A 26,822-nucleotide genomic window follows, 5' to 3' on the forward strand; every position below is an offset into this window, starting at 1 on the left:
AAGAATTGATGGCTGTAATCTGGTCATAAATTGTTTTAGGCAGGAAATAATAAGAGTTTTAAGATCTTGAGCACTGAAGTATTGAAATAGTCTTCCAGAAAGAGCAGGCAAAGATAAAAGTTATATCTAGCTTTAAGATAGATCTCAGATACCCTACTTTGATGGGATTATATACCTGCCCTTGAAAGCCAAGAAAACACAGGGTCCACTTTTACAACTAAATCTATTGAAATTTTGTGTGAACTCATGAAGAGGTCTCTGCCTCCAGCTAGGTAACAGGAACCTACGTTTTAGCAGTTTTATGCAGGCTAAATATCTTTTCAAAGAATCTCCTGAAGAGGTAAACATTATTGCACTCAGTGTTTGTAAAAAACCCAAAAATAATCATAGTCAAACAGGTTATACAGGGCTGAATCCAGTCTTTGCTCATATTTTTAAGATAGTTCTGTCAGGTTTATTCAGGAGTCCCTTGATTTTGCTGCATTTTAAACAAACTGTGTCAGATGTATATGATATTTCTCTGAGCATTTCTAGCTACCGCCCTGTAGGCGAAACACTTTTCCATTTCAAGAGGCAAGATTTTTAAGAGGTCTGTCACTAGGAGGGCAGCAGCATCTGATCTGTGCAAATGGTCTGTATGGGGAAATCCAATTCAGAGCAGTTCTTTTTCCCTTATTGTTGTAGAATTGTATGTTCTTTTTTTTTTTTTTTTCCAAAGTGCTTTAGTGTTTTCTACATGAGTCCCAGAATCTTTTACAGACAGTACCTTTGCCTATCTCCATAACAAAGACAGATTGCAGAAGGAAAGCCTATGGATGAGAAGCTCTTGGAAGAACATCAGACAGTTTGTTTTCTGTTATAGGACCACTAAAGTGTATGAAAAATTATGTGAGTTGCAGATTTTGGTATCTAAAGAGAATTTAGTATCTCAATACATTCAAATGATTGAGAACACTGGCTGAGTTTTAACAGCCTTACTGGATATTTTCCTTTTTTAATACAAATGATCCCTAGGCCACAAGAGCAGCGCTGTTCATATGATAGAACTGCCCAGCTGTAACCACCCAAGTTCATCAAATCCTCTCTGTGACTCAGAAACAGGCAGAGCAAGAGTTCACTTCATCTGGGAACACACCTGGTGCCCTTCAATGACTCACTGCACTGTGGGGGTTCATTGTGGGTTTAACATGATTTGAAAGGGTTGAATAATAAAACACAAATTGTTTTAGAAACTCTACCTGGAGGAGCAAAACTGCCCATTGCTACGTGGCATTTGTCTAGTGAGAAGTCCGGGTTTGGTTCTCAGCCTTTTTCCAAACCCCATCTCTCATCATGAGGTCTTGGCTGCTGCTGCAGACCCAGGAGGCATCTCCTCTCTCTTGTCTTTTCTGAACACAGGAGACACAGGTGAGTGTAAAAATTACCCAAGAAGGGTTACCACAGGCAATAACAGGCAATTCCTGTTAGCTTCTGCCCCTCAGTACCCCTAATGCTGATTTTTCAAGCTCCCGGTGACTCAAGATGTTGACAGTGTAGGAGTGGCAGTGCCTGGATTGTGAGCAGCTGTGTCCTTTACTGTGTCTGGCCCTGAGCACTTTTGAGAACTTGACCTATGGCACAGACTTGTTTAATGCAGATACTTCTTCAAATCAAGCAATGAGAGGCATATGTGTGAAGGTGTTCAACGTAGCAAGACTGCTCTAAGGCAGCAAATTTTTTACCAATTATTCCAACACTGGCAGAGGAGAAGGGCCCTCTCCCTTTTTGGGCAGTGCAGGAGGGGAACAACAGACATGGTGCTTTCTGAAATGGGTGCTGAGGCAGAGTGGTGATGGTGGTGCTATATCAGTGCAGTCAGAGGCAGAGGATGAAGATGACAGCTTCTCACAAGTGTAAAGAAGTGGTTTGGGTGTTCAAAACAGCCAAAAGTAATCTCCAGGTATTTCATCCCAGCAGCAGAGGGAAAGCATGCTGCGTGTGAGTAGTAAGTCACATAGCATCATGGCTGGGGCATGTGACTGGGAGTTAGAAAGCTGGCTTCTGTTCTTGTATGGCATTTAATTTTTCAAGGACATTTAAATCCCTGTGTTGTATTGGGCAGATTTTTCCAGAAGATTTTGGTTATGCAATAAAAGCCATCTGATATTGTTTCTACAGTGCTGTTAAGATGAAGTGTTCTTATTATATCCCATAATCTTACTTGAGCTTTCTGTTCTTGATGGTTTTTCTAAGCCCTGGGCCAAAGGCATTGTGATAGAAATTATTCACCCAACAAAATGTCCAAACTGTGAAGCACTAAAACTCTTTTCCTTTTTTTTTTTCTACTTCTCAAGGCAGCAAAGATCAAGCAGTACAGCTTATACTGCTTGAAAGTGCTAATATGTGTTGAAGACTCAGGATTTTTATGGTTATTTGAGCTGGATTTTCACATGTCACCAAACACACAGTCGATCTAAATCAGTGCCTCCCCAGGGCCATGTCTGCCCAAGGGATGCACGTCCCTCGTGCCAAAGCTCAGTGCAGGGCTCAGTGTGATGCTCTTGTGGAAGAGCTGTGGGTACCACAAACACTGTGTTGCGCCAATGCAGTGCCAGTTTTCAGCTGCTGCTCGTTCATATTAGTCAGAACTAATTTATCTACTGATTACTCACACTGCTGTAAACCTTCAGTTGCTGATAGAGGTTGTTCAGGCCTCTTTAAATACCTCTATGTGGTATTACAATGTACATATTACAATATACAATATTACAATATACAATACCCATCTCTGTGTCGGGTACTCAAAACATACCAACAGTGCTGGACCTAAACTTGCCAGTGAATCCCTCATTACTCAGGTTTCCTTGTGTGCCTTTTGTTAGTCTTTAATTAAATGGTTGCGTGTCACTGTGGTTGTGTTTGGTGTTTTGCACAGGACCCCTCTTCCCGTGCTCACAGTGGTTTAATGAAAAGCTCTTCAACATTTCATTTTCCACTCGTTGTTTAATGTATGGCCTTAGGCCTTAGTCTGCACTCTCTTCAGATCCTGTTTAATTTTCTCTTGGGCTCTTCTCTAGCATTTACTGCCACAATATTTGAATGCGTCTCAAAAACTAGTGAATTTGTTTTCATGGGACAGCTGCTGAGCATGAGGAGGGGTTTATTCCCCCAAGCTGAGGAACAGTTCTTAATGTATCCTGAATACCTTGATGCAGAGACAATTTTTATGAGAGTCTAAAACACAGATCTGTGACCTCGGCGACAGTGCTGATCCTCAGCATTTCTCAAACAGTATCGGAATTCCCAGAGGTGAACATTTGTGAAGTTAGTAACACTGTAGTGCTCACTTAGCAAAATTCAGCTAAAATGTTTTGCCCAGCATCACAGAATCTGGTTGTATGAGAGACAGGGAAATCATCTGTGTCTTCAGCATGTCTTGCTTAGTCATGAAACTGTCCTTCCTCCATTTTTCCAGCTCAGTGCTTCATTTGCTGCATGCTGCTGTTTTTCAGTCATGCATGTCACCATGGGCCCTGCTAATTCCCTCACGAGGCCTTTGCACTAGAAATCCCTGTGTGCTCAAGGACAAGGCTAAATTAAGGTTAGTTCTATATAGACCCCCAATATTATGCTGTACTTAGTGTTAAAGCAAGAGTTGTAGGGAGATGTAATATCTTTTATTAGGGTAACTGGTCTTGTGGGTAGACAAACTTTCAAGTGCATGAGCCCTTCAGATTCCTCTTACATCAGCTGACTTCCTCCTACAAACCACATCTCTTTTATGTCCTCAGATCACTGAGTCTACAGAAGCAGCCCTGTCTTGGAAAAGCGAGCAGGAAAACAAGAGGTGGCATAACATGGCAGCAAATGGAGTCCCCAGTTATTCATCAGTAGATTAAATGTAGGAGAGTGTGACTGTTAACAGAGTAACTGAGAATAATGTTGTTCTCATGATCTCTAAGAATCAGATATTGTGGGGAAATAGGGCCATCTCTGCAGTGTCACAGCTGTCAAGGCACTGGAAATATGTAAAGATTTGGGAATGCTGAATTCTTTTCCGATAGCAAAGGGCATATTTTGGTAATTTCTACCTGACTCATTAGAAAATCACATCAACAGCTCTGACACATTTCCACTATCTGTTCCCTTTTTGTAGGCATCTGACTATCTTTTGTAACATGCATTAACAATAAATTATTTTAGTAGAACTTACCTTTCTGTTGGTATTCATACAGTTCCTGACACACGAGGGATGTGATTTGTGCTGGAGTATTCAGGTAAACTTAACCGAGCTGTTTTATAAATGAACTGATTTTTTTTCTAAACTCTCCAATTTCAGTTTACATGAAACTGGCAAGGTTGTCTTGACGTTAGGGACAGTTCTGACAATGGCAATTTAATTTAGGCTAAATTAAAGCAGAAGAAGGGAGTTGTAGCAATCTGTCCAGATGGGTGAAATCACCTTTCAGAAAGTCTCCTAATCACTAAGACATAGGATTTTATAGGGCTGCTTTGTAGAAGTCTTACCACCTTACAGAAATAATTAGACAGTCGTAGGAGCAAAGTTTAAACCCAGGTGTTTGATTTCTCAAGAGAGTGTTTTACACTCCATGATAGAGAATTCTCTGGCCTACGTAATCATTTAAGTATTCCATGCAAATCAGCTCACATGGAAAAGAGTGACAGTATCCTCTTGGAGCATATTTCCAAAATCTTTAGTCTGGGATACACAAGGATGAATTTCCAGGAGGTCCAGCAGTGGACCAAAACCAACTAAGCTGAAAGAAAAAACCAAAACCAAAGTGCAATTATTTTTTCATGTTCTATCTTGTTCTCATGCATGTTCTTCTGAAATGTTGTATTATTCTAGTTGTTACTTCACCTAGTTTATCTCTACTGAAGCTATTCAAGAGCTGTTTATCTTCTTGTATTTTCAGTGTTTTTATTCCTGAGAAAGCATAGTTGAAACCTGTCTCTTGTTCATCTTCCTGCTCTGTGGGATGCCACATCTGAGTTAAGTTTAGGCAGAACTTCAGACCTGATGTAACATACTTAGAGGATTTTCCTATTTTTAAAAAGACAGAGCATCCTTAGGGTTTTATAACATTTCCTGGATGAGTCAATAGGAAGAAATGTTCATCATTGCTTAATGGAAAACAGGAGTCCTCCTGCTAAGAGAGAAATGCAGCACCACAGGATTTTTTATTTTATTGCTTTATATTGCAAAAGATCTGCTTCCAAATTCTCTGAGGCTGGAGAAACTTCAGGTACCTAGAAAACAGAAATATTCTTTGTCTTGAGTGGTTCAAAAGACTAAATTTGAAAAGGAACATAAAAAGGAACAAATAGAGGTTTATGAATGAATGCAGAAGAAATTATTTGTGTGTGTGCTCTGAGGACATAAATATCTTTTGTGAGAGAGGTTGGCACAGAATTGGTCACAAAGAGGAAAACAAGCTTAAAGTGTGGTCTGTTTGCAAGAAAACTTAGTAAGGGTGATATTCCTGAGACTGTTAAGAATTCTTTCTGTAAGGAAAGTTCAGTTTCAGTTTGTGGCCCATAAATATTTAGTAGTTTGCATTCAGGAGCAATAAAATATGAATTTAAGATCAAAAAAATAGTATTTGGTGCTATGTCCTATGCTAAAAGGAATAGTTTTGAACTGTTTGGAGAAATAGGGTAGATCTGTTCAGTGTTTTCTGTAATTATGTTCAGTTCATCTGATCCCCTGGTCACAAGACTCTGCTGCACTAGAACTGTGGTTTTAGGTGCGAGTACTAAATCAGTAAAGAACTTGTAGTCCTGAGAGCACCAGACAATATTCAGTATTCCCAAATCACCCTGAGCTCCTGTGTTGGAAAGAGTTTGCTGCATTGCTGGAAAAGTCCTGGCATATTTAATGCAAGTAAGGGCAGCTTGCACACCTGATGTATGCAATGAGCTTGTACCCACCTGGTAAAGCAGAAATCACAGAGTTTAGGCACATGAGCTGTTAAGTAGCAGCTCTCAGGCAGTAAGTTCCCAGTGAAGGCTAAACTAATCCAAATTACCTTGTGTTTGCCATGGGCTAAGAGTATGCACAAAGAAGGTTATTGCACATCAGCTGCCAAGTGATGGTTTTATTGCTTGCTGTATCTTGCCTGTTTGCACCTGAGCCCCAAGGAACAATCTGTCCTTTGGAGACAGCCTGTTTGTGCCTCTCCCAGTGGAGTCTTGATCTGTGAGGGGCACTATGACAATATAGTGATTGAGTGGTGAGTGTGGGTGAGAGCAATCTGCTGTGCTGCCTCCAATCTTAGACTAAACTTGTAATCTTCACTTGAATTTTTAGTGCATAAAGTATCCTAGCTACCCTAGCTAGCTCATTCTGAGCTTCCAAACTATTGATGAAATATTGGTTTAGTATTCCGTACCTAATAATGTGTATTTCTCTTCTTCTCTGAGACTGGTGGGAGCCTCTCATCTCCTCTGCAGATAACCAGCTTGTACTCTCTCTACCCTTTCCCCCAAAAAATGTCTGGGTACCCCTGTGCTGATTATATCTGCAAGATCTCTCCTTCACCCAAAACTCATAAGGATATTTTCCTGGTGTGTCATGACAGTCTAGACCGGACTGCAGTAAGTTAAGAAATGGTGCACTTCATACAGATGTGTTTGGCTACTCTAGAAGGTAAAATTAATTGCAATCATCTAATCTGTTGTGGTCCTTCTGGTAGCTCACAGGTCAGATGCTGTACATGGAACACATTTGTCATCCATCCATCCATCCATCCATCCATCCATCCATCCATCCATCCATCCATCCATCCCTCTCTTTTAGCCTAGTGAAGACCATAGGAAGGTTCTTGCTCAGGAAAAGTTGTGCACTCTTTGCTTATGGAATAAGGGGAGCTGCTGCTGCCCGGGCTGTGTGGCAGATGCTAGTGGAGCCAGAGCTCCATCCAGACATTATGCAACAATGCAGGGAGTGTTGGTGCTGGTTGTAGCTGGAATGCATCTTCAAAACTGCAAAGTTCTACATGAGATTGAATTGTTCTGGAGTTGTCTGACTGACACCTTCCTTCTGCAGGTCATGAGCTTCCATGAGTTATGCCAGCTCTGAGCTGAGGAACTGTTGATAGAGTGTAATCATGTTCTGAGCATGCCCTGGTGACAGAGAATCCATCAAGGTGTTTAAGTCATGCAGTCATTAATGACTTTGCTATGCACCTCATTTTTCACCTGGCTTTGCCTGAATTTGTCTAGCTTCAGATTTCAAGCACTGATCTCTGCTGGGAGGCTGAAAACCTTTCTATCATTCAATATATTTGGTAGGGGAAGAAACTTGTGCATTATTCATGTGGGTTTGTGCTAACATCACTTCCTTTTTTTAACTTCTTTTCCTACATATAACATTTAATGTCAGAAAAAACCTCCTTGATTTGCTCCTGCAAAGGTTTGGAAAAGAATTGCTTCAACTGTGGAAGTAGAGCTGCAACTCCTGTAGGTGTAGACATGTCTACTAAAAGGTTATTTTGACTGGGTGCCATTAGGAGTTTAGTCCTGGCAGCACAAATCTCACTGTGGGCTCCTTGTGGCTGCCAGAGACAAGAAGTTTTTGTTTGCATGGCTGACCTTGCTGAACTTGCTGCTGGGACTTAACTGCTCCAGGGATCTGAACTTGCTAAAACAAAGCAAATGTGGGCTGCAGTCTCCTATCACTGGATATGAAGATATACTGCGTTTCTTAATTTATTTCTGCCTGATCCATATCTCTTGTCATGAAATTCAAATTACTTCTTACCACTTAGGAGTCAGCAAATTGCCTGTTTATTGTCTATGGGACTGATCAGAATGGAAATTCTGTGGAATGATATTGCAGAATTTTGAGTAAACAAGCTCACTTTTAGTAGTATTTATCTGTCATATTTTTAACAGAATACGAAGGTTTAGAATGTGCTGCTCTTTATTGATAAAACATATTACAAATAATAAGAATAATTAACTTGAACATGGGAGTCTGGTTATGGGAAAGAACTGAGCTCTGCAGGGCTTTGGCATTTGAATATCTCTGTGGAACTGGCCTAGAATCTTGCACCTGGGCCACATAAATGATGGATTCATGGCTTCTGCATTCAGACACCAAATGAAATTCAGGATAAAAGAAAGAAAATGGAGGAGAAGAATTTCTCTTACCCGAAATATACTGTATGTGTGTGATGAAACACAACAGCCTATTGAGAGAAACAGCAGAAATAAAAATACAATAATGGTAGAAAAAGGACCAAGAGAATATTCTTGGAATATGTGCAGAAAAAATTTTGACAGGAGCCACTACTGATGCAGAAAGAGATATTAATTCCTCCTTCCTGTTGAGGGGGTAATAGGATAGATGGTAAAATAACCTGGATAACTTTGGGTGTGGTGAAATTGAAATTCAAACTGCTGGAAAAGCTGATTTGAAGAGATCTGGTGCTTCAGCAGATACATTTCTAAGTCCTCAACACTGCAGGTAATGCTGGTTTTCCTGGTGTACTTAGGTCTGATTTTTAAACAGGCATTTCACAGAATGACCCTAATGTTACTCCACCAGGAAAAACGCTTTTTTCAACTGAAGTTCTTAACACAGCTGAAGTGATGAACAGAGAGATGAGACCAAGAAGGTTATCTCCCATCCTTCCAGAATGGGCTTTGCTGCATAATAATACATTCTTCTGTTTGTCCAGTTTGACTTTAAATTATTCAAACTATGGGCATCACTGAAGTAACCTGTTTCATAACTTGAATCTCAATGAGCCCCCATTTCACAGAACAAACCCTGCTGAATGCCTCTAGGAGCTGCATGTGCTGATTTGGGATGGGATATGGGCCATGGAATATGAATTGTTCATGGCCAGCCGCAGGGCTTGAGAATGACACTGTGATCTAAGCTGTGGATCTCAGCTTAAAACAAACCAGCTGGCCATGTGTGCACTAATCTCTCTCTGCAGACGTTTTGAAGTGCCATCCTGTGAGGGCCATGGTGGGTATTGGTTTCAGTGGAGCCTGGGTTATAGCTGCTGTGTTGAGACATCACTATTGGGATGACACGTGATCTGTGATTTGGCATTACTTTGCCATTCCTCTCAACTGCCAGTTTCCAGATCAATGTAGAGAGTAGTGAACCCCTTCCTTTTAAGAAACAAAGTCAATGGAAATCCCCCAAAAAGCATTGGACTGAACATTGATCAACTGTTGGTAGCAGGTAAGCAGGGCTTGTTTTTCAGCTTTAGCTGTGCATGCCTGTTTTGCCATTTGGAACAGTCCTGTACAGCTTTCTTTCCCTCCTGGGAGTGAACATTGTGCTTTTCTGCTCCCATGTTGCTGCTGGGAAGGTGCACAGGATATGGAGGCACTTGAAAGATTCCCATCATGGTTCCTGTTGCATCACAGGAGCAGGTAGTGTGTCATCTGGCAGGTCATGCATGAGCCATTCTGTGTTATGTGTCACAAGCACGTAGACTGAGAGGAGCATTCAGACCAATGCACAGTCTAACTCCTCTATTGCTGCTGCCTCCCGGGCTCTTCCTGGCACAGCACAGCAGGAGAAAACATGAGCTGAGCAGTGCACTGTCATGGAGAAATGCAGCAGGTAAGTATTGAAAAGGAAGACGTGCATCATTAATACTGTCAATTCCCAGCATCTATAAACTCAGGCCTCCGCAATTTAAGATTTGATTGAGATAATCAGAAGATTAAATGATTCGAAGTCCCTTAAGGCCTTTTATGCTTTGCTTCTATAATTTCAGGTGTTAAGGTTCTGAAAGAAAGCTGGAGTCACCAAATAAATTCTGGTACTAAAATATAGAAGAATGCATACTGGATCACACAAAAGGTCAAAATATTTTCTGCTGTCATCTCTTTGACAATTGTCAATAGCAGTTGCCTAGAGAAAGAATATTACTCCAGTGTAAACAGACTGTGTAGCTCCCCCAACGTGTCCTCCCTGCAGCCTGTGGCCGAGGATGGTTCTGTGCCCAAGGCCATGCCACTGGATTTTTCACACAAACACATATAAAATTCTGGCATACACAGAATCCTGGGGCAATGAGCTTCACAGTTTAACTGTCTGCTGTTGGGAGGGGAAAAGAAAGAAAGAGGTCTTTTGTAAGAAGAGGATAAAGTAATAAAAGCATTGTTGTTTTCCTACACATCTGAGCCCTGATGTGACCCTTCACTTCTTGCCCTACCTCTGCAGTGAAGCCAACAGTTCTATGTTTCCATAAAGGACCTGGCCAGCCCCTATCCCCTTTCTTTCTGAGAACCAGTAGGGTAGCCCCTTTTTTGGGAAACAGTGAGTGGAATAGTTTCCCTCATGTCCTAATTCAGTATATCAAGGAACAGGGCTCCCCTCTGCAGTCTAAATTACTGCCTAGAAAACAGAAACTGGGACAGAGGCTGACCTTGTGTCTGACCAGAGCAATCCAGGGGTGCAATGCCAAAAATTTGCCAAGCTACTCTAAGTGGGAAATGTATTCTAATTTACCAGCGAGATGAAAACCTCATTCAGTTTCCCAAAATGGGGGTGACTAGTGAAGATCTGGATATTCTGGAGGTCTCTGGATTGCATTAGCAGTGTGTAGGAAATACATGGCATGAGGAGGAGACATGGGGAGGGCAGATGAAATTACCATGAAGTTAATGTGCTGCTTCCCAGGAAGGTGTGTGGGAGCCCAGCTTTGCTGTGTTTTTGCCCTCATGCTGTGAGTTTGTGCTGGAGCGGAGAGAGAAGGCACCAGTCTCTCCTAAGCAGTGTGACTCAGACTTGACTTTGATTTTCAGTGTTCAGGTGAGAATCGTGTAAAATTCACGACTTTCAAGCTGCTATAGAATTTCTCCAAATTTCCAGGAAAATAGGTGAAGATAAAAGAGAGGGAAGACAAACTGAGAAAGTGAGTAACGGACAATGCACAGGAAAAGGAGGAAAGAATAGATGTGTACCATTGCTTTTCATCCCAGTGGCTTTGCCACCAGGCTGGCACACTCCTGCATTGTAATGCACTTTTCAGGCTATGGGGTGGTTTGAAGCCACATCTGGTATCAGAGACTGGAGTGAAAGTATAAAGCTGTCTGCCTTCTGCCCTGAGATTCACTCCTTGCCTTGGCTGTAAGCCACTAAACCACAATTAAAATAGCATGAACAGGACGTGTCACTGAAATGAAGATCACAGTGTTCCCTCAAACCCTCTGGTTGTGTCCTCTGGAGGCCCTGCAACAGAAGGTAAGCCCTGTGTATGGCTTGCATCCCTTGGGCACTGGTGTACAGGTAAAAGGCTTTACAAGCACAGCCAGAAATTTATGGCAGGAGCAGATGAGGAGACAAAAACAAGAATATAAAGCAAGTGACAGAACTGGAGACAAGACAATAACAAGTAAATTGCCTCTTCGTTTTTCTCCCTCATTTTCCAGCACTTTGGTACTAAGAACAGGCTCAGCATTGTCAGCAATAAAGCAATGTTCTCTGTGTCTCCAAGCCATTCAGCATGTCTTCAGTAAATCAGCAATTTGATGATCATTGCAACAGCAGAAACCTCCTTTGCATTGGCACTGCCATGTGGATTACATGAGCTGATGGAGCTGTGCTGTGTGGACTCAGACTGCAAATTCAGGGCTGAAGCCACTGTCTGCATTGTCTGTTTTAGCTATTTTTCTCTACAATTTCAGTCCTGATTGTTAGAGTGGTGCCACACGTAAAGATTTTGGAGGATCCTTGTTTTTTGAGTTTCCTCCTGATGTTTCATCATCCTCAAGGCATCTGAGAGTGGCACAGTCCATCTCCCTGGCTAGTAAGACAGCTTATCCTCCTGCTATGGAATCTTTCTGTAGAAATCTGTGTTGAACTCAATTTTCTAAGCTTGCAGTGATGGCAGAGTGCTCTGGCTTTTCCCACTGCTCCAAGTGCTGGTTGTGCCCCACATTTTCTAGTTTTATGGCACCTGTTAACTGATGACACCTCTTCAGCTCCATAGTAGATCTGAGCCTCTCAAGTGTCACATTGACTTATTTTGAGTCTGTGCCCACATCAACCTTAAGCTTGCATCAGTCATGCCCTCACCCCAGAGACACACCTGACCCTCATACGCCCTGCTGCAGCTGCTGGAGGTCAGACTGCACATCCTGCCTCTCTGGCTTGGAGACAAGAGCTCCAGTCACTCTTCACAGGGCTCTTGGCTCAGCAGAAGAGCAGAACACCATGTTCTCACTGGATACTGTCTTAAGCATGTACTTAAACCTGAGCACATGTAAGCCCTTTGCTGAGTCAAGGTAAGTGAGAGCAAACTCCTGTTCCATGAATAGCAATGAAAGCCAGAAGAGATTTTTAAGGGCACCATCAACTTGAAAATCCCACTCTACCTGAAAATTGTGTCTGTTCTAATTAGCGGTAGCACTGTGATTGAGAGAAAGTAGCAAGGCATAAAATGTCTCTCCTCCTAGGCTGATAATTGTTCTCTTGATTGTGCTTTGAGCTCTGTTGTTCTTACTACCTTATTTGTTTTTTCATGCCTGCTTTGCCCTCATCTCATGCATTAGCAGGAATCATAGAATCAAAGAGTCATTAAGGTTGGAAAAGACCTTCAAGATCAGCAGGTCTGACTGTTAGCCCAGCATTGCCATGTTCACCACTGAACCATGTCCCCAAGTGCCATATCCACGTGATTTTTTTTTTTAACCCTTCTAGGAATGGTGATTCCACCACTTCCCTGGGCAGCCTGTTCCAGTGCTTGAACACCCTTTCAGTGAAGAAATTTTTCCTGGTATACAATCTAAACCTCCCCTGGTGCAACTTCAGGCTGTTTGCTGGCCTTGTTCTTGCATGTGGCATGCTCCTTGCCTTTGGCTGTGCAGGAGGGCACATGTCCAGAGCAGCTCCAAGAGGACTCGCTGCTCTTGCAGAGTTGGATCTCTGCAGGTGTCCTGCTTTCCCAGTGAATCCTCTGAGGGAAGGGGAGCAGCCTTACTGACTTGCATGATAGACCTGGGGAACAAGCAGGCAGCCTCCAGTGCTGAGCAATAGCACCTTTCTCTCCCTAGCCCATCCACTGGGTGAGGGTTAAGAGTATTTTTCATTTTTTGGGTCTCTCATGGCAAAGATGGGGAACTGAAAAAAATGGAATTAACTGACGGCTCTGGTGCTGGAAGCAGAGGGTGAGTTCTGGGGCAGGGTAAAACTTGTCTTTCATCCGTTTGCCAGGGCTATTTCTTGCATCCCTGCTGTGTGTCATCATGTGGCCCCACAGACATTTGTGTAATAAGAGCAACAGAAATGTTCTCAGTTAAGTGTTTTTTTCCCCAGCTGTTTCCAGACTTTCAGCTATTGTCCAGTCCCAGCTAACTGCTCTGTGGGTCACCTGGAGCCTGTATTCAAGATTTATCTGCAACTTGGCACCCAACTCTTCTTCCACGGTGCAACTCCCAGCCTGGGATGGGCAGGTTGGGGTGCGGAGCCACTAGGGCAGCATTTCTACCTGCCTTTTTACCTGCCCCTCTAGATGTGTCTCAGCATGACAAGCTTTGTGCCAGGCCTTGATGCTACCTAAAAATCTACAGGGGAAAAAAACCCCACAACTATGGAAAATTCTGGTAACTCCTCAGTTTTGAAAGAGAAACACAGTGCGTGCACCTGGAAGCTCTGAGCAGAGTTGCCAGTGCATCCATAAACTCTGGCAACTGCTCTAAAAATCCAGTGTCCTGCTGATCTCTGCCCCTGAAGTGCTATTTTGTTTTTGGTGACTGCTTGGATTTTGGTTAATAGCAATCATAAGGGTGTCTGTGCTACAACCATATAAATCATAGCACAGTGGGAGAGGAGCATACATTGTTTATACAGTTCAGACAGGAGCAGAGTTAATGCTGACATGATACCTGTTTGAGAAAATAATTAATCAAATGGCTTTAAACATAGCTGTTGAATAGGAAGTCTGAAAAAAGGCTTTTGCCAAAGATCATGTGCATATCTGGATTTCACAACTTTCCCATTGTCTGTGGAAGGCTTTGATTTCTGATTGCAAAGAAGTGATAATTTTAGGACCCAGATTATGCCAATCATTTATGGTGTCCATATTTATTTTTTTTACCAGCATTGCCTGATGTCATGGTGATTTCAAAGTTGCAATGCCCCCTGTGTAAATTGTGTATCTCAGCTCTGCAGGTGTGGGGCCAGAGATGGGCTCAAGGATGTTCTTCAGCCTGGCTGGCTGAGACATCTGCTCTTGCAGTGGTAGAAGGATGAGGCTGGATAATAATTCTGTAGCACTGTGTGATCAATCTGGAAAGAGTGGTTGTTTTCAGAGAAGAGAAAAAGGGTGAATACAGTATGAATTTTTTATGTACCTAATGCACAGGGTGGGTAGCATGAAGACTTCTATGAAACAGAAGAAAAAAAGTCAGCATTTTTATTAATGCCTTAAGAGGAAATTAATAAAATCCAAAGCATGTCACTGAATGGATTTTTACTTGTATTTTTCATTGCAATCTATGTGCAAATAGGCAAACCCCTGAATGCTTATATATGCATGGCACTAATGGCATTTAGTCACCAGAGGGCAGGGTTTGCTGAGCAGAAACTCTTTCTGCTAAGAGAAATAAGGCTCAGAAAAGAGCTTTAGAGCCCCATTGTCAATGCTTTAATACTCTACACTACCAACACTCCGTTATACTCCCTCCCTGCTCCCCTGATTTAATTAATCTGTTCTCAATTTCAGGTTTCTTATTTAAATCTGCTTGGATAAAATTTATAATTCTTTCTGGGTTTCCACCTACAACATATCACTAACTTTGGTTCAGTTAAGCTACTTGGGATATATTTATGAGCTTTGTAGGTTCAGGACTATATAACTTTGAAAATCATTGTGGGTCATATTCTGTCTTTTGGGAAATGTTAAAAAAGTGACAGAGTTCAATGAAGTAAAATTGCGATACAGAAAGAGTCAAGGAGAATTTTTTTTTCTGAGCTGAGGTCAGGAAAAAGGCAAAAACTCTTGCAGGAAGGAGTTTCAATTACAGTGAACAAGAATAAATTCTGGAGTTTCTTGTCCTAGTACAGTAATATGCACCAGACAAAAAGGTTAGGGAGAATATTAAGTATGTTGGCAGTCAGTATGTTACCTGAATCAGAGGTAAATGTATTTGAAGCTTTAAACCTTTCAGATTGAGTGTGGCAAATTATTGATCTATTTATGTTATCTGATGATGATATGTAATACTTGTAAACAGTCTGCTAGTAGGAGAGTTTGTGGAACTACATAAAAGCTCCAGTGTTTTCTTTCCTTTGTTAAAAATTAGATTAAATGACACAGTGCAAGGACTCATAGGCAGTGAATAAGAAAGCCAGTTCTTCTTAAAAATCTCATAAGGAAAAGCTGATTATATGTAGGGAGACTTAAATCTGAACCTGTTAACTTTAAAAATTTCCCTTTAGTGGAAATTTCCTTCTCATACGTGGCTGAATTTTAATGAGGTTTACATGTAATAGGACATATGAAATGTGTGTAAGGTTCCTTAGAGGAAAATGTCACTGGGAAAAATAAGGAGTCACAGCAACAACTATGAAACTGTTGTTTGTCATCTCTGAAATACTTGAGATAGTTTAATTTTGTTTTAGCCTAATTCAGCTTTCATTAAACTCTGCAGTGTCTGTTGTTGCTCAGTGTGTATTCTTGGATGAATTTTGTAGTTTGTCAAGGCAGTTAAAGTCTGTATTAATCTGAGGAAGTGCTTCAAACATGCCTAATACAGGGGGTATGAGAGAATTAGCTACTGCAGCTCTTTTAGTTTTTTGTCTTTTTCTGATGAGAGCTGCTCCACTGAGATGCCACTGATCTGCCTCAAATAAGTAGTAAGAAATGTGGGAATAGCCAGATCCTTGGAGGCGAATGAATATTTTGGAATAATCACATCCTCAGGGGGGAAGGAATATTTGGTCTAAAAGATCCTAGTCCTTTTGAGGAGACCCTTTCAAGCACTAACAGATGTTCTGATATTGGGACCTGTAACCAACAACATTCTCTCACTTAACCTAATAATATAGAAGGGTTTGGGTAGGAAAAGGTTAATTGACTCATAATAATTAGTTACTTCATTTGCTTTTTTAAAAAAAAGCCAAAAACTAAAAGAGGGACAGTGTGATGTCTAAGCAGAGAAGTGGTAAGTTGTAACACATGGTGACTATGTGGAGTGTCCCACCCTCTGCCCCGATGTGGTTTGTTGCTTTAGTGCTTGAGATGATCATTGGTGCATTTCATCTGTCAAATAGGGAGGGCTCCAATTTTCAAAAAAGAAATTGGCTCCAATTTTCCAAATAGTCACCACCTGTTTTATAGGTGGTGTATTGAGGAAAGAAGAGACCAAGAGCATTGCCTGGGCTGGCCAGGGAAGATTGTGGTACTGGAAGGAATTAACTCCAAATTCCAGGCTAACACTTCTGACCATGGTCCATCTTCCCTTCCTGCAGTTTTTACCATTTATTATAGATAAAGGAAGTTTTAATTTTTTTTTTCCATATCAGACTCTTACACAGGCCTGCTCTTGGCTTTGCTGTGCATGCCTACAATCTTTCACAGGAATATAAGCAGGTAAAAGACAAGCTAAAAAAATATTATTTTTAAAATCAAACTTTGCTGGAAAGTTGATTTCAGAAGTTGTGGATTTGTTAGACATGTTCAGATTAATGTGCACTGCAGTGCAGTGAATATTAAAGGAACTGTCAAGAAGGAAAGTGTGTGCATGGGATAAATTAAGACTCTCTGGGGATTAAAAAGATGTAGGATTTTTATTAAGTAGCTAGCCTACTATTGAAAAATAATGAGTAGTTTCCATAGCAACCTCACTTTCACACGGAGCAGACGTACCGTAGCAACATAAAAAAGAACAGTATCAAAGAAGGAATAAAACTGAGCTGTGCTATTTGGATTTTTAAAAATATTCTTCAGTCCCAAACTTTCTGTTTACAATGCAAAGATCATTAAATCAGAGGATTTTTTTTTTTCCAGAGATTATAATTGTTGTAACTTTCACCCAAATACTTGGTAAAAGGAAGCAAAGTGATAAACATTGCTGAAAGGAGAACTAGAAAAGATTATGGTTCTTTCCTGTCTGTAGCTTGAACAAAGCCAAGAGTATTTCAAGTTCTCAGCACCTTGTCATGGCCTTGTATCCCTGGTTGAGTTTGGCATGACTGGGAGGATACCTCTGTTATTTCCTGAATTCACATCAACGTGTGTGTGACAATGTGTGATACTCTCATGGTGCTCATCATCTGACCTGTGCAAAATATTTGTGAGAGAAGCTGGGGGCAAGTCAAACTTTTCTGGCTTTAAGTTCCCAAAATTAAGGTTGGTTCCTCTGAAGGTTGACTAAGGGTTGAGATTTCTTCAAGCAGGGCTGGATTCCTTAATAGTTTCGCAGAGAAATCAAGTAGAAATGACATAATCTCAAAAGAGAAAGGCCAACCAACAGCTGACAACTTTGTCAGAGGTTTGCTGTGATTTTTTGCGTGTCAGTTTGAGTCCAATGAGTGCTGAAGGCCATGAACTTCAGGGAACTGAAGCTCAGGAAAGTTTCAGACATCCTAACTTTAACAAGAGGATCTCTCACTGTGTGTTCTGCTCACTGTGTATTCGGTCTTCTAAGTGACCTGACCACTCAGTCGAGAAAAAAATGATTACTCTTTTTCATTTCTATCCTATTTTTTTTTGAGAAAAAATGCAAGGAGGTTTTTAAATGCAAATAAGGAAGGAATTATAAATATATATAAATATAATATTATAAGTCAGGGCGCAAGTAAAGAAAAAATCTTTAGTAGTAATCGTTATAATAATTTAGAAGATTGAGTTTCTAGGCCTTTGGTCAGAAGATATAAAGGTGATGACATCCCAAAGATATCAGTGTTTTCAACATGTGCAGCCTGGTTTGGCTATCATCTGGTCAATGACTGTATCACAGTATAATTGTATATGGGGAATCATCACAGAGCAAATGGACTTTTCAGTCCTGCACGAGCTGGTTCTTGATCCACCATCTCAAACCTTGTGTAAGTCACCCATAAGAATACATGAAGTGATGGCAGAACAAGTTTTCTGATTATATTATCCTGACTTTTATGCCAATGCTAAAGATAATGGGATGGACACATGACAGCTGAGATCTGTTGGTAAGCTGAAAGAACACAAAACCCATTTATTTCAGGAAAGTCACACATGACAACAAAAAAATACGAGTCATATTTTTAGGGTGAGGGAAGTAATGTCTGTGGAAAAACAATCTTGGTGTCATTGAGGGGTATCAAGCAAAGGACAAGCTCCCCTTAGATTAATGTGTCCGAAAATGTTCACATGTATTTGACCCTTCAGTAAGAAGAAGGAAATTACAGTAGATTTTGACTGACCCTAAAGAGATCGTTAATTAAAAATTACATGAGTGACAAGTGTCCATGTTTCAAAAAGAGTGCTGAGCACAATGGAGAGGATCCAGAGGTGTTCTGATGTTGCATAAGAGAAGGAAAAATATGCCTCACTGAGCTGAGTGAGTTTGAAATGTTTGTTTGTTGAAGTGAAAGTTCAGGGCTTTATTGTGTCTTTGATCTGCTTGAAAAAGAAAAAAAATTGAGCAGAGCAAAGAAAACTGAAGGTAGGAAAATGTTTCCAAATGAGGCAAGTAGGCATAGACTGCTGGTCGAAAAACTTACCAAGAGTTATTTGTAATGAGCTCCAACCTGGGAAATTTTTTAGTCAAGACTAATGAATGGTCTCATGCAAAGAGAATTCATATTCAGAGAAGACCTGCAACCATCAGCATTTCTGGATAAATGACTGTAAACATCCTTTATAGTTGATGAATGTATTAATCTCTCTGATTTGGGAGAGCTTTGCCATGTGAACCTGTTACTGCACTACAGGACTTGCTTCAGAACAGCTGCTTCAGGATTGTTGATAGACATCTGTCTTGCTCCACCATCAACTCTGTGAGGCAGCTTGTTCCCCCTTTTGCTCCAGGTATCATTCAATCAGCCCAGGCTTGATTAACTCAGCTTACCTTACATTTGCCTCTGACTGCCAGGTCATAAAAGTGAAATTGTGCATAGTTACTGCAGAGAAACTGATATCTAGTAATTTCCTGTGCTCAAGTCCTTTAGAAATACAAGCAGGTAATACACCATAAGCTGTGTTCTTTTTCTTTCTGCCTCCAGCTTTCAGAAATAGGAAGGAACTATTAATTGCAAACAAGTGAAAAAGGCCATAAAGGTCATGAGATTTTCCTTTTGCAGCAAAAGTTCTTACAGATAGTAAAATGTGGTGAAGTCTGTCCTCCAAAACGTAGAGAGCAGCTTAGATTTTGAAGCATCAAGTGCAGTTCCAGAAAGCTTGTATCCTTAAAATTTAAAATTTGCTTATGTGGTTTCCTGAACTGCACTATTTATTAACATGGAAAAGTGCCATTTTCAAGTCAGAATGTTGCAAGTAATTTTCTTGATGATATATTGATTCTTTCTTCTTCCTTCTACAAAACTGTTCATGGGGCTTTAGTTTCATTAATATTAAAACAAAATTTGACAATAATGAAAAGGTTCTGATTTTAACTCTACAAAGATAAATTTGTAGATAAGACCAACAGTCACCTTAAACTTCCATCAATACTATCCGACATTTCTACTTGTGGTACTTAGAGCTAAGGCAGCTTTCTTGATAAAATACTTCTGGATGCCAAATGCTAATTATTCATGGGAATATTCTTTTCTGTAGCCCCAGGTTGTTGCAGAAAATGACAGCTTTTGATATTACTAAACAATAATATTGTTTCCCCTGTGGCATTTTATTGCATACCACATTTAATGAAATGTAGATTTTTAAGGTCATTTCATTAGCAATGAAACCAATAGGGTTTGGGTTTGGTGTCTGATTGTACTGTAGTAGTTTCAAAAACAAGTTTCTGAGTAATTTTATTTTTCTACAGAGTTCCTTCGAGTTTCTTGAACTTTCAAACTCTATTTCCTCCACTTACATCAGGAAAAAAAGAATATGATTGCGAGGAAGAAAGCTATGATGTGAAAAGCTGAAAGAGATTCCAACTCATTTTGTTTCTGTGAAGATCTGAAGTGCATTTCCTCCTCATTGGTTATATGACTCTCCATCCCACATCACTTACTTTTCAATTAATATTTTTTTTCCAAATCCATACTCTTTGGGGAACAGATTTTTATTACTTCAGGAATCCTCTGCTTCTTTTTACAGCTGTTCAGATTATTTTAAATAAATCCTTTGTGAATTATGAAAACTTCTAGCTACTACAGCAAGAACGAGTATTCCCCAGAGAATTGTTTTATCCCTTGCCTACAGGCCTGATGCTGACCCCTAGGAATCAGTAAGGAATTTTGCCAGTAATGCCATGGAGATGGATCCCAGCCACATGGGTAGAGCCTGCGGTGTTTTTGCAGATGAAGGCAAGGCAGTGCCTGAGTTGTTGTCCTGGTAGGAATTTCTTCCTTTAGGAGTCACTCAAAGCCATTGACCCATGTGAGGCCATAACTGGTGGAACAAGATCAACCTCTGTGAAGCCTGTCCCCCTTCAGTGTGCCCTTGCAGGATGCCTCTTTCTCACTTTTCCCATCTGCTATTGCTCCAAAGGGACATTTGCACTTCCAGTATCTCTTCCAAACCCCACTGTAGCAGCAAAATGGTCAAGTAACTGCCCCTTTTTAGGTAACGCTACTGATAAAAAGCACCTTCTGGTCTTGTTTCAGGTTCATGCCAAGGCACACTGATAGCTGCTGGTGGTGTGCCTTCTTCAAAGGATGGCTGCCATCCTTGCTTACTTCTCTGCAGAGAGCAAAGAGCCTTTGAAAGTGCCTGCTGCCTCATCGGAGTAATGAGCGCTTAAAAAACCCCCACACCAACCCGAGAGTTGGCTCAGTTGTTCAGAATTTTGCTGGATTCTGTGTAATTAATTAAGATTTTTTTTTTTTTAAAAAAAACGTTGGTAGCTCTGCCAGTCTGTGTATCTAGGTTGTGCCAGTTTCCAGGATTCCCCTCCACCCCCATCCCCGCCCCTCGCCCCGGTTCCTTGCACAGACGTGAGCAGCTGCAGACATGGAAGACTTCTTTGTAGAGGAGGCAGCTCCAGTGAAACAGGTAGGCGGGCTGGGGTGGGCACTCAGTGCCCTGAGTGAGCTGTGACAGCTGGCAATATTTAAATCCAACAGACTTAGGCTCCAACCAGTTCACAAGCTCTTCCTGCCTGTGAAGGAGCAGGGATGGGAGGATCTCTTAGAGACACATCAGGTGTGGCTGAGAGCAACCTGTAATTCGGGATGAAGACGCCCCAGTGTCCATCAGGAGAAGGCTAGAAACTTTCTTGTGTGACTGGAAACCTTCGTGTTTTGCTCAAGGGGGCGGGTGCTGTTGTAAGCAGAGGTCTCTTTCCTGGGAGGAGGGAATTCAGCAGGAACGATGCTGAGAAGTTCTGAAGTCTTGTGAGAGCAGGCTGGAGTTTTTCTGTGCAGGCCTGAGTGTGATGAGTGTTTCACTGATCTGCACTCACATGGGTCTGTTGACACTGTTACTGCTTCGCTGAATTTTCCATTTCACGATGTGTTGGAGGCAGATATCTGAGGAGACCATTGCAGCACAGGTTACAGCAGGACTGGATTTGCCCCTTCTGCCTTATATTGAATGTTTCCTTCCTGTGTGATTCTGGTTTTGTTTGGTTGGTTTTGTTTGGGTTTTTTTTGCAAGGTGGCTACTCCAGCTTTTTCACACCTCTGCTAACCCTCTTGCTTCAGCCCTGCCCTAGACAGGCATATTTCTGGGCCAGCAGTACCCTTGGACAAAATGATTTATAATGAACATTGCAAAGGGCAGAAATGTGAAGCTGGTTAATGCCATGAAGTTTGACCAAAAGGATGCAGTACAGCAGGTGACTTGGCAATGTTGCAGGTTCTTTAGGCCAAACCTGATTTTGGGGAGCATTTTCTTCATTAGGAAAAATGACGACTGCAGAAGTTACCTGTTATCTCATTACACACCAGTGGTGCTGCAGTGCTTGGAGTTGTACATTAGCACTGAGTTGGGTTTCCTAAGACATAACTGTACAAACTGAGATGTTCAAGGTGGAAAATAATATTAAATAAAAGCTAATGATTTGAACTGGCTTTTTAACTGATGGGCATATTTTGAAATATTCTCTTTTACTACATAGGGAAGGGGGGGCTGAGTTTTGCAGCTCCTTGAGTTAACTCCTAAAAACTTCTGCTGTGTTAGCAGTATCCTGCTACACTTTTCCCAGTGATCTTAATCCAGAGTGCAGGAAATAACAGCTGAGAACACACAGTACCCTATGTTGACAGGTAAACTTTGAGTGCAGGAGAAATCTACAGTGAGTGGGAGTCATGGATCTGACGTTGCTGGTGAATGTCATGGTGGTGAAAGGCCTGGTTGGCAAAACAAATACGTTGTGTTTGAGTGATAGTTCACCCAAAAAAACATTTCTCAGGGGACTCATGGGTAGAGTTAGGATGTACTAACTTAGGGACTCACTATCCTGAGCCCTACTGTGTGGATGGGCAGTTATTCATCTGTTGGGCTTCCAGTCCTTCACTGTGACAGTGGGATAATAGCATTCCTGCCCTCCTGGGTGTGTGGTGAGGATAAATACTGCATGGGTCTGCCAGATGCTGTGGGACTGCAGCTACATAAGAGGGCCTTAAATGGGTAGACTATGTTCACTTCATGCCTAATATGGTGTTCTGAACCTGATGGGGACAATTCGAGGCTGCTCAGCGAATCAGAAGAAATGTTCAGGAAATTCATCTGATGATAATATTTTTAAATGGAATATTGATGTTTTTGCAAATAATATTTTTAAGTGGAAGATTCATGTTTTGCAAAGTCATGTCGTGTTTTCTGACTTTTCTTTGAAGTGAAAGCCCACTGTTTCTAAACTAATCTGGAAAGTGAATGTAAATTGTGCTTGGCGATTTTTCTTAATGCACAGCTGACAGTACCTGTGAGAAGAGTGAGGAGTTACATTCCTGTGTTAAATAATGAAGTAGGCACATTAGTAACAGGCTACCACTTCTTTAAGGAGATTTATTTGAGCAATTTAGGGACAAGCTTATAATTCAGCCTATGTGGACAATTTTCTTGTGCTGGGTAACTCGTTTTCACCTGCATTGATGCAGGTGTTTGGATGCCAAGCAGAACAGGACTCCAAGTTAACATTAGTGTCTATCTGGGACTTATGACTTTGCAATGCCCTGTTTAATTGCCTGTTTCCCTTGGGAGTGGTGTGTCAGCATGTAAAGAGCACTGCAGGACCCCTACAAAGGGTTGCATTCAGCTCTTTCTTTTACAAGTATTCCTGAAAGAAGGTGCTGGGGAAAAGTAGCTTTGAATTGATCAAATTCTGAACTGAGGAATTTTTTTTTGTGTTTTTATAGAAAGGTCTTACTTACCATGATTATACATTTCTGCAGATTTCCACATGCTCGGACTTATTTTACAAAGGTTGATATTTTAATATGAGGAGGAGAGAGGGTATACTATATCTGCATATTTGTTCTGTAAGCATTTTGGATAATGGAATAAAGAGTACAATTACAATTTGTGAAATTGGTAATTGCAAGCACTCTGAAAGAGGACAGGCATAGAATTTCAGATGATCCTGAAAAATGTGAATGGCAGTGTGAAATCAATAGGATAAAAGACAAGAAAAAAAATGCTGAGTATTGTAGTTAGGAAGGAAAGTTGTAAGACACCAGGACAAAATGGGGAATAACTGGGTAAGCAGCTCCCTACAGAAAAGGGAGTTTGTGGCTTATATATATAGTATATGACAAGTTAAATATAGATTCAAAATGTGTGGAATTGCAGAAGTGGTTGTGCTCATTCCAGGGTATATTGACAGATATGTTATATTTAAGTTATGGGAAGTAATTACTCAGTTATATTTGGTACCAGAGAATTCTGAAATTGAATGCTGGGCCTAATGCTTGGATGGAAATTAGGGAAACTGGAAGGAGTCCAGATGGACTCAACAGGGTTGAGAAACATGACAGAAGTTTGAAAAACTGTATTTATTTAGTTGAAAAAAAAAAAAAAGAGAAAACTGACAGAAACAATTTTAAGTGTCTTAGTTATGCAAAGATATTTTTTTTTGTAATAAAAATTTCTCCTGGGAAATCTTAATTTGAAACAATAATATGTGGATTAGATTTTAGGAGGAATTTTATAATTATACATAGCTTTAGGAAAGAATATGGAGTACATTTTGTGAAGAGAACAATTCAGAACAGAGAAAAACATCTGTCAGCGGTAGTTGGGAAACTATGCTGTAAGGGACTGGAAACTCTCCTGGGCATTCTTCAGCAGTGTCTTTCTGTAGATTTTATTGCTATGAAAAGTACAGGCTACGTGCTAAGAACAAAAAAAGGAAGATTTTTGTTGTGTGCTTCAGAGAAATTTTGTGGTGGCAGAGAAGAGAGATGCAGAAACAAGACCTATGTGTGTGTTACTGATAAAGTCCCAAGGAGTCAGTGACAGGACACAGCATCCATAGCTGTCGTGAATGCTTCTCACAAACAGAGAAGTGCTGCTGTTGCTCTCCTTTGGGTTAAGTGCCAAGAAGGCATTCCTATACACCTGCAGAGGAATGGCTCTCTAACAAAACGTGAGTTTAAAAATATCCATTTTAAAGAACCATTCTGGTTCTTTAAATGATACAGGTGATTGATCATACATTGCTTGACACCATCCTCTATCATCAAGTAACAAACTGTCCCTACTGCAGAATTACCTATTGAAATACTTGCTTGCAGAGATGATCATTATTCTAGAGCTATCCCAGCTTTTAACTAAAAGGAGGATATTTCACTGTGTTATATGTTGAGTTGGGGGACACATGAAAAAGAGGGTGAGTCAGAGAAAGCTTTGGAGGTAGCTGTTATGATTCCTTTTCTGGAAAAGGTCCCATTTTACTGCTTGGCTAACAGAGAAAGAGCTAAAGAGAAAATGTTTTCCCCATGGGTTCCATTAAACAAAATCGGGGAGCGAGAGTTGTCATCTGCCCAGCCAATTCTAGGAGAAGGTCTATAGCTCTTCTGTAGCAGACAAAGAGTTTTTTCTCTTGAGTCACTATCTAGCAAAATCCATAAATGAAAATAGGCACAAAGACAGACTGGGTGGGCAATGGATTGAGAGCAGCTCTGAGGAGAAGGACTTGGGGGTCTTGGTTGACGAGAAGCTCAACATGACCCAGCAACATGTGTCCACAGCCCAGAAAGCCAAATGTGTCCTGGGCTGCATAAAAAGCAGCGTGACCAGCAGGTCAAGGGAGGGGATTCTCCACTTCTGCTCTGCTCTCATGAGACCACACCTGGTGTGCCCAACACAAGAAGGATGTGATCCTGTTGGACCAAGCCCAGAGGAGGCCAGAAAGATGCTCAAAGGGATGGAGCATGTCTGCTGTGAAAACAGGCTGAGTTGGGGTTGTTCAGCCTGGAGAAGAAAAGGCTCTGGGGAGACCTTAGAGCACCTTCCAGTACCTAAAGGGACTGCAAGTGAGCTGGAAAGGGCATTTTGACAAGGGCATGTATTAATGGGACAAGAGGTAACAGATTTAAACTGAAAGATGTTAGATACAGATTAGATATTAGGAAGAAATTCTTTACTGTGAGGGTGGTGAGGGCCTGGCACAGGTTGCCCAGGGAAGTTGTGGCTGGACCTTCCCTGGAAGTGTTCAAGGCCAGGTTGGATGGGGCTCTGAGCAACCTGGTCTAGTGGAAGGTGTCCCTGCCTGTGACAGAGGAATTGGAACTAGATGGTCTTTAAGATCTTTTCCAATACAAACCATTCTGTATTTCTATGATAAATAAGTGAGGGTGCTGCTGGTAGCTTGATATTCTTGAATTTCTAACTCTGGTGACATTTAGCAAGGTTATAATGCAAAACATGAACAACTCTTAAAGCTTTCTGCTGAGAAAAGAGGTTATTACAGGTTAAGAGCGATTTAACAGAGCAAACTGACATTTTAAGAAGCACACTGCTATGTCATACATTTTGATCACTTTGATGGAGTTCTTTTGGATTATCTGTTTCTGTGACAATCCAAAACTCCACTATAAAGCATGAAAAGAGCTAAAACCATTAGAATTTAGCTAGAAAACTTTTTTCCCCCCTGAAGGAATAAAGCAGCCTAACCAACAACTTATTCCCTTGATAATCAAGACAGCACATCAGGCTGCTTGAGTTTCCGCAGTAAATGAGAATGCTGTACTATGGTATTGCTAGAGCTGGATCAATGAGCAATTAAAATAAATTTATCCAATTAACTTGGCCCTTTCATCTATTCTCAAGCTGTTTGCAGATCAGCCTTGTCTCCTGTGTATGTCTTTGCCGTTGAGTACAAAACACATTTCTGTATCTAGATCCTCTGCAAATTATGATCACAGTGTTTTTCCTGTTCAGTGGCTGATTAACAAATAAATTGTAAAAAAGAATACTGTATAAACAAAATAGACTTTTATGGTTTGGTTGTTTAGATATTAACTAAATATCTTGGAATTCATAGGTTTTTAAATTTCAGGAACATGCTCCTAGCTACTTTCAAGAACATCTTTGTAGCCTCCAGCAATTTCATAAGCCAGGTCTCCATCCATGTTGTAGTCCTAAATGAATTTTTCTTCAATGAATTTATCCATTACCTTTTAAATACGTGTAAGCTTTTAGGGCCTTATATGCGATGTTGCATAGTTGTCATATTGGAAGATAAAATAAACAAGCATTCCCCACTCATCCTCTGCATTCCACACTTCTGTGTGTAGGCTATATATTGTCCTG

The 26,822-nt window shown here is 40.9% G+C and overlaps 1 protein-coding gene and 1 long non-coding RNA gene across 4 annotated transcripts in view; both read left to right on the top strand.

The window, feature by feature from the left end:
* Nucleotides 1-26,822, top strand: part of DPP6 (dipeptidyl peptidase like 6) — a 547,876-nt gene that overhangs the window by 156,713 nt on the left and 364,341 nt on the right. The gene's annotated exons all lie outside the window — the stretch shown is intronic.
* LOC108503010 lies at nt 9,450-10,889 on the top strand. The gene is made up of 3 exons (XR_001876687.1): nt 9,450-9,589; nt 9,747-9,832; nt 10,780-10,889. It is a non-coding gene; the product is annotated as an uncharacterized LOC108503010 (long non-coding RNA).

The sequence above is a fragment of the Lepidothrix coronata genome, unplaced genomic scaffold (assembly GCF_001604755.1).
Source record: "Lepidothrix coronata isolate B3197 unplaced genomic scaffold, Lepidothrix_coronata-1.0 Scaffold128, whole genome shotgun sequence".
NCBI lineage: Eukaryota > Metazoa > Chordata > Aves > Passeriformes > Pipridae > Lepidothrix > Lepidothrix coronata.